General features: G+C 46.5%; 1 non-coding gene across 1 annotated transcript; it reads right to left on the bottom strand.

Annotated features, from left to right (window-relative positions):
• Nucleotides 1–6,695: 6,695 nt before the first annotated feature.
• On the bottom strand, nt 6,696–6,769 carry Trnat-ugu (transfer RNA threonine (anticodon UGU)). Its single transcript has one exon. It is a non-coding gene; the product is annotated as a tRNA-Thr (tRNA).
• Nucleotides 6,770–8,984: the final 2,215 nt, after the last annotated feature.

Below are 8,984 nucleotides of genomic sequence, written 5' to 3'. Positions count from 1 at the left end.
TCACAAGTATTCTGCTACCCGAGTGGCTGCTTCCTTTATCTACAATCCTACAGTTCCCCAGCCGATAACACACCTCCAGAGACCTACAGCCAGAGTCGACGAAGCTTTCACTCCACTCGGCTTCAAAGCGAAGGACCCCTATCGGCTCCGGGAACAATGCTGAAAATGGCGAGCTCTGCTTGCTCCCTCCGCACGAGGCCACTAGCTTTCACCAGCTCCGCCTCGGAACCCATGCGAAAGGCGTCATTGATGTCGATGTGAGCCACAACTTGCAGACGACTGCAAGTCTACATGGCTACACTCCAGACAAATAACTTCAGAAAGGACTTTCTAACACTTAAATCTACCGGGTGGTCAAAAAGTCAGTATAAATTTGCAAACTTAATAAACCACGGAATAATGTAGATAGAGTGGTAAAAATTGACACACATGCTTGGAATGACATGGGGTTTTATTAGAACCAAAAGAAAAAACAAAGTTCACAAAATGTCCGACAGATGGCGCTGGACAGCAAAACGTCAGTGACTGCTACCGTGACGGGTGAGAGGTACGCCGATATGTTACAGAATCGCATCATCCCCAGTCTGGATGATAAACACCTGCTGGAACGTACGATGTTTACGCAGGATGGCGCTCCACCCCATACTGCTAGACGGGCGAAAGATCTCTTGCGCGCTTCGTTTGGTGATGATCGTGTGCTCAGCCGCCACTTTCGTCATGCTTGGCCTCCCAGGTCCCCAGACCCCAGTCCGTGCGATTATTGGCTTTGGGATTACCTGAAGTCACAAGTGTATCGTGATCGACCGACATGTCTAGGGATGCTGAAAGACAACATCCGACGCCAATGCCTCACCATAACTCCGGACATGCTTTACAGTGCTGTTCACAACATTATTCCTCAACTACAGCCATTGTTGAGGAATGATGGTGGACATATTCGACATTTCCTGTAATGAACATCATCTTTGCTTTGTATTACTTTGTTATGCTAATTATTGCTATTCTGATCAGATGAAGCGCCATCTTTCGAAAATTTTTTGAACTTTTGTATTTTTTTGGTTCTAATAAAATCCCATATCATTCCAAGCATGTATGTCAATTTGTATCTCTCTATCTACATTATTCCGAGATTTATTCAGTTTTCAAATTTATACTGACTTTTTGATCACCCAGTATATTCGATGTTAAGAACATTTTATTTTCTTCAGAAACGCTTTTATTGCCATCACCAGTTTACATTTTATATCCCCTCTGTTTTGCCATTATGAGTTACTTTTCTGCCGAAATAGCAAAACTTTCCTACTACTTGTAGTCTCTCGTTTCCTGATCTAACTCCCTCAACATCGCCTGATTTAATTCGACTATATTTCATTACTCTTGTTTTGCTTTTAATGATGTTCATCTTATAACCTGCTTTAAAGACATTTTCCATTCCGTTCATTTGCTTTTTCAGGTTCTTTGCTGTATCTGTTGGAATTAGAAGCTCATCGACAAACCTCAAAGTTTTTATTTCACCTCACTGAAGTTTAATTCCTTCTCCACATTTTTCTTTGGTTTCTTTTAGTGACGGCTCACTGCACAGGTTGAATATTATCGGAGAAAGACTACAACCCTATTTCACTTCTCAATCACTGGATCCCTTTCATGCCTCTCGACTCTTATAACTGTCGTCTGGTTTCTGTACAAGTTGTAAATAACCTCACACTCCCTGTATTTTACCCCTGCCACTGTGTGGTGTCAGGCAAATCCAACACCTTCCATGAAAACCCTGACATGATAAGCAAATCCAGTAGTATGTCACATAGCTCCGAATAAATCGTGACATTAAAGTAACCAAAGTAATACGAGTAACGAGTGAGCAAATGGAATACCACAGACTAACACGAGAATGCCTAAATGCATGTCATACGCCGGCCGAAGTGGCCGTGCGGTTAAAGGCGCTGCAGTCTGGAACCGCAAGACCGCTACGGTCGCAGGTTCGAATCCTGCCTCGGGCATGGATGTTTGTGATGTCCTTAGGTTAGTTAGGTTTAACTAGTTCTAAGTTCTAGGGGACTAATGACCTCAGAAGTTGAGTCCCATAGTGCTCAGAGCCATTTGAACCATTTGAACCATGTCATTCCTTCCCACCGTGAGACAGACGCAGTTCCGAGGGGAGAAACGAGAACAGTAGCTGAAAGCAGAACCGTGTTAAGCTGGAAGGCCCTAAGATAAGGGACGGACACCCACGTCACCAGCTAACCGCTAGGACCACCCCAGCCGCAAGTTTTAGCGTGAGACTTTTTCGCGTCTCTGTTCCGTTGCAAACTTTAAAAACATTGCTCCACCACGAAAAGTATAACGTTTCTCGTTGGATAGACAGAATTTTTGCAGGCGGAGCTTAAGGTTAACATTGTGACCCTGATTGGTCAGATGAAAACACAGCCTGACAGTTTTTTTAGACCAACTTCGGTAAATTGTAGTAAGGAGAAGTTAGGGGAGAGTTGCTTCCGAGACGGCGAGGTGAGCGGAGCTGTGCTGCCCGCCGCCCCCTGACGAACACCGACAAGGTAATGAGGTAATGAACGCACGCGATGCCGCATAACAGCGCATAAAGCTTCACTCAGAAGTGCAGAAGTCTCATCTGTTATACCCTCTTTTTGCGTAATACTAGTGTCGATCGTCAATTAAAGCTCATGGTGTTCACATTTGCCACTTGAAGTAAAAACATGAAACGCGATGATTTTTCTGTTATATAGTTATTGAGAAGCCACATCAGCCACTGTAATTTACAAGTTAGATAAGTAATTAAAGATAATTGAGGGTCACTGTAGACCATTCTGATAGTTTTCTCTTTTGTGAAACTTAATTTAAACCTAGATTATAGATGTGATATGGCATAGGTCATCCTTCGATCCATTGTAGAACTTGGAAACCCATTCAGGGAATACTCGTTCACATTTTTGTTGAACGCAGTTGGTTTTTACCGTCCTGTATTAAAACATTTCCTTTTATCAATAGTGCAATTTATAAACAATGTTTTGTGAGTAGAATAAAATTTCCAATGGTAAACTTAACTGATTTTTCGACGATATTTTACCAGCTAACTAAAAATATGAAAGCCTTGAACCCCTTCCACTAAATTTAGTTAGGATTAAGATTCTTTTACAGGGAGTGCAGTGGAGCTGACGCTGAAATCATTAAGTATTTGGTTATATCATCGCTAGTCTCACTGAAATCTTCTGAACTCTACATGTCATGTGTGGTCTGACGTCTCCTTACCAGCAACAGGTCCCAGGTTCAAACTAATCAATTCCCTAAAAAACACGTTCAGAGCGTCGTTGCGCGAAAGTGGTAGGGAGACACGATATAGAACAAACAGACACCACGCAGAATGTTAGAAAATGGCGACCCTGCCAGAATGGTAAAATACCATGATTGAAGGTCGACCACATGCCTAACTAGGTCAGAAAAATATCCTGTTAAAAAATTTTCGTAATAAATTTTTTTTTTGAAAAGCATAAATACACACCTGGAAATTGAAATAAGAACACCGTGAATTCATTGTCCCAGGAAGGGGAAACTTTATTGACACATTCCTGGGGTCAGATACATCACATGATCACACTGACACAACCACAGGCACATAGACACAGGCAACAGAGCATGCACAATGTCGGCACTAGTACAGTGTATATCCACCTTTCGCAGCAATGCAGGCTGCTATTCTCCCATGGAAACGATCGTAGAGATGCTGGATGTAGTCCTGTGGAACGGCTTGCCATGCCATTTCCACCTGGCGCCTCAGTTGGACCAGCGTTTGTGCTGGACGTGCAGACCGCGTGAGACGACGCTTCATCCAGTCCCAAACATGCTCAATGGGGGACAGATCTGGAGATCTTGCTGGCCAGGGTAGTTGACTTACACCTTCTAGAGCACGTTGGGTGGCACGGGATACATGCGGACGTGCATTGTCCTGTTGGAACAGCAAGTTCCCTTGCCGGTCTAGGAATGGTAGAACGATGGGTTCGATGACGGTTTGGATGTACCGTGCACTATTCAGTGTCCCCTCGACGATCACCAGTGGTGTACGGCCAGTGTAGGAGATCGCTCCCCACACCATGATGCCGGGTGTTGGCCCTGTGTGCCTCGGTCGTATGCAGTCCTGATTGTGGCGCTCACCTGCACGGCGCCAAACACGCATACGACCATCATTGGCACCAAGGCAGAAGCGACTCTCATCGCTGAAGACGACACGTCTCCATTCGTCCTTCCATTCACGCCTGTCGCGACACTACTGGAGGCGGGCTGCACGATGTTGGGGCGTGAGCGGAAGACGGCCTAACGGTGTGCGGGACCGTAGCCCAGCATCATGGAGACGGTTGCGAATGGTCCTCGCCGATACCCCAGGAGCAACAGTGTCCCTAATTTGCTGGGAGGTGGCGGTGCGGTCCCCTACGGCACTGCGTAGGATCCTACGGTCTTGGCGTGCATCCGTGCGTCGCTGCGGTCCGGTCCCAGGTCGACGGGCACGTGCACCTTCCGCCGACCACTGGCGACAACATCGATGTACTGTGGAGACCTCACGCCCCACGTATTGAGCAATTCGGCGGTACGTCCACCCGGCCTCCCGCATGCCCACTATACGCCCTCGCTCAAAGTCCGTCAACTGCACATACGGTTCACGTCCACGCTGTCGCGGCATGCTACCAGTGTTAAAGACTGCGATGGAGCTCCGTATGCCACGGCAAACTGGCTGACACTGACGGCGGCGGTGCACAAATGCTGCGCAGCTAGCGCCATTCGACGGCCAACACCGCGGTTCCTGGTGTGTCCGCTGTGCCGTGCGTGTGATCATTGGTTGTACAGCCCTCTCGCAGTGTCCGGAGCAAGTATGGTGGGTCTGACACACCGGTGTCAATGTGTTCTTTTTTCCATTTCCAGGAGTGTAGTTGAAAACAGTAGCTGCAGCGATAGATAGTGAGACATTCTAGCAGAGACAATAGCATAATTAAGTTATGAATTTTAAAAATTGTTAGAATTAAGTTTTCTCCTCAATGCAAGCGCACAGGTGGCGGATACATCGTTGACAAGTTGGTTCTGACCCAACAAGTAAGTGAATGGATTGTCAAGTCGTGTGTGCAAAAAGTTTATGAAACGCGTGAGATCGTATGAGCGCATGTTGACTCGAAGTAGGGCGCGTGAATTGCTTTTAAAACAGAAAATAAGGGATTCGGAAAGGTTAGCAATGGCAAATCGAGACCTTGACCGAATTGAGTTAGAGACCCAGCATGTAAATGGACAGAGAATAGAGGACAGTACAACAGACGATGCAGTATCGCGAGAAATAGGACATATAACGCCCCATAACGAGGATAATGTACGTCAAGGCATAGAAAACGTAAGTCAGCATACGACAGAGGAGCAGGAAAGTAGTGAGACAGTCGATGAGGATTCTGACTTGCGTCTTGGATACGTAGAACCCGTAGTACAAGTAATCAGAGCTCCCTCACCACAGAGTACAAGGAATTCGAGCAGAAACGTGTCACCGCACAGTTCAATGCAATAGGTTGCAAACCAACACTTGGGCGAAAACATAGAGCGTAGGACGTCGGAAGAAAACGCAATAGGACCCACCAATCTGGCAGAATTATTACAATTAATGACGGAAACCATGACAAGACAAAATAAAGAAATTGCGAACCTAATTAAAATTCAGAATGCAGAAACGACGAACCAAATTGCAGAAATCACGAGACAGATGCGTGAGATTAAAGAACAAAACAAAGAAAAATTCAGTTACACCTAAGTCATACTGAAGACGAGGCAAAAGAATCTCGAGAAGTGATAGGAAACTTAATAACAGGTCACAATAAATGGAGAACAGACACAATCCGCGAGAAATTTCATTGTCTCATACATCTTGCACACCCAGTGGGTTTTTTCATGACTGGCTCCCTTACGGCTATCAGTAGTTCGGACCGAATATCATATACTCCAGAGTCCTTGTTCTGACTTAGGCCTTCCAGTTCTCTGTCAAATTCTTCTCCCGGTATCATATCTCTACCCCATCTTCATTTACATCCTATTCTCTTTCTATAATATTGCATTCAAATAAATTTCTCTTGTACAGACCCTTAACATATCTTTTCATCTTCCAGCTTTCCCTTCTTTGCTCGGTAGTGGTTTTCTGTCTGGGCTCTTGATATTCATACAGCTGCGTCTTTTCTCAAAATTGCTCTTTAATTTTCCCATTGGTGGTATCTATCTTTCCAATAGTTATATATGCTACTAAATCCTTACACTCTCCCTTAGCCATTTTGCACTTCCTGCCATCTCATTTTTTAGGCGTTTGTATTCCCTTTCACCTGCTTCGTTTGCTACACTTTTATAGTTTCTCCGTTCATTAGTTAAATTCAATATCTCCTGTGATATCGAAGAATTTCTACTAGGCCTATTCTTGATACCTTTTTGACCTTCTGCGGCCTTCACTGTTTCATCTCTCAAAGCTACACATTCGCCTTCTAGTGTATTCCTTACCCCTGTTCCTCTCAATCGTTGCCTAATGCTCCCTCCGAACCTTTCAACAGTGTCTGATTCTTTCGACTTTTCCAGGATCCATTTCATTAATTTCCTACATAAATGATGACTAACTGAAACCCTCAGTTGCTGATAGGTGTTGTTGATATACCTCTATGTGGACGGCTGAAAATGTGTGCCCCGACCGGGACTCGAACCCGGGATCTCCTGCTTACATGGCAGACGCTCTATCCATCTGAGCCACCGAGGACACAGATGAATAGCGCGACTGCAGGGACTTATCCCTTGCACGCTTCCCGTGAGACTCACATTCCCAACTGTTCACAATTCTACATATGTAAGGTACCTTATAGACATTTGCCCATTCACTCAATACTCGCGCACGCTTTGGCGATTTCCGTAATAGTTTGGGCAACCTGTGCGCATTCGCACAGACGAAGGTCGATGGCTGGGTAGCCTTTAACTATATACACTCCTGGAAATTGAAATAAGAACACCGTGAATTCATTGTCCCAGGAAGGGGAAACTTTATTGACACATTCCTGGGGTCAGATACATCACATGATCACACTGACACAACCACAGGCACATAGACACAGGCAACAGAGCATGCACAATGTCGGCACTAGTACAGTGTATATCCACCTTTCGCAGCAATGCAGGCTGCTATTCTCCCATGGAAACGATCGTAGAGATGCTGGATGTAGTCCTGTGGAACGGCTTGCCATGCCATTTCCACCTGGCGCCTCAGTTGGACCAGCGTTTGTGCTGGACGTGCAGACCGCGTGAGACGACGCTTCATCCAGTCCCAAACATGCTCAATGGGGGACAGATCTGGAGATCTTGCTGGCCAGGGTAGTTGACTTACACCTTCTAGAGCACGTTGGGTGGCACGGGATACATGCGGACGTTCATTGTCCTGTTGGAACAGCACGTTCCCTTGCCGGTCTAGGAATGGTAGAACGATGGGTTCGATGACGGTTTGGATGTACCGTGCACTATTCAGTGTCCCCTCGACGATCACCAGTGGTGTACGGCCAGTGTAGGAGATCGCTCCCCACACCATGATGCCGGGTGTTGGCCCTGTGTGCCTCGGTCGTATGCAGTCCTGATTGTGGCGCTCACCTGCACGGCGCCAAACACGCATACGACCATCATTGGCACCAAGGCAGAAGCGACTCTCATCGCTGAAGACGACACGTCTCCATTCGTCCCTCCATTCACGCCTGTCGCGACACCACTGGAGGCGGGCTGCACGATGTTGGGGCGTGAGCGGAAGACAGCCTAACGGTGTGCGGGACCGTAGCCCAGCATCATGGAGACGGTTGCGAATGGTCCTCGCCGATACCCCAGGAGCAACAGTGTCCCTAATTTGCTGGGAAGTGGCGGTGCGGTCTCCTACGGCACTGCGTAGGATCCTACGGTCTTGGCGTTCATCCGTGCGTCGCTGCGGTCCGGTCCCAGGTCGACGGGCACGTGCACCTTCCGCCGACCACTGGCGACAACATCGATGTACTGTGGAGACCTCACGCCCCACGTGTTGAGCAATTCGGCGGTACGTCCACCCGGCCTCCCGCATGCCCACTATACGCCCTCGCTCAAAGTCCGTCAACTGCACATACGGTTCACGTCCACGCTGTCGCGGCATGCTACCAGTGTTAAAGACTGCGATGGAGCTCCGTATGCCACGGCAAACTGGCTGACACTGACGGCGGCGGTGCACAAATGCTGCGCAGCTAGCGCCATTCGACGGCCAACACCGCGGTTCCTGGTGTGTCCGCTGTGCCGTGCGTGTGATCATTGCTTGTACAGCCCTCTCGCAGTGTCCGGAGCAAGTATGGTGGGTCTGACACACCGGTGTCAATGTGTTCTTTTTTCCATTTCCAGGAGTGTATATATATAATGATTTTTGAACATTATTAAGGTAAATACATTGTTTGTTCCCTATCAAAATCTTTCATTTGCTAACTATGCCTATCAGTAATTAGTGCCTTAAGTAGTTAGAATCTTTTATTTAGCTGGCAGTATTGGCGCTCGTTGTATTGCAGTATTTCGAGTAACGAAGATTTTTGTGAGGTAAGTGATTCATGAAAGGTATAGGTTGTTAGTCAGGGCCATTCTCTTGTAGGGATTATTGAAAATCTGACTGCGTTGCGCTAAAATATTGTGTGTCAGTTTAGTGATGATGAGAATAAGTAAAGAGAAAACTGTCAGAGTACGTTGAGTTTTGCTCAGTTGTTTGAAAATCAAATAATGTAAGAGTGTTTCCAACATTGTCATTCATAATTTTTCTAAGGGGACGTTTCAACCATAAGAGTTACAGTTAATTTTTAAACTTGTGTGTGATAGGCAGAGCAATTTTAGTGCTATTGAATCTCTTGAATACTGTGCGTTGCTGTGTGAGGCACGTAAGGACCTGTCTTATTGACTGTTTTCTTGCGAGGTCACACTAGAGGGTGATTCCT

This window comes from Schistocerca serialis, chromosome 9 (genome assembly GCF_023864345.2).
Source record: "Schistocerca serialis cubense isolate TAMUIC-IGC-003099 chromosome 9, iqSchSeri2.2, whole genome shotgun sequence".
NCBI classification, from domain to species: domain Eukaryota; kingdom Metazoa; phylum Arthropoda; class Insecta; order Orthoptera; family Acrididae; genus Schistocerca; species Schistocerca serialis.
This window is presented reverse-complemented; position numbering and strand designations above follow the sequence as displayed.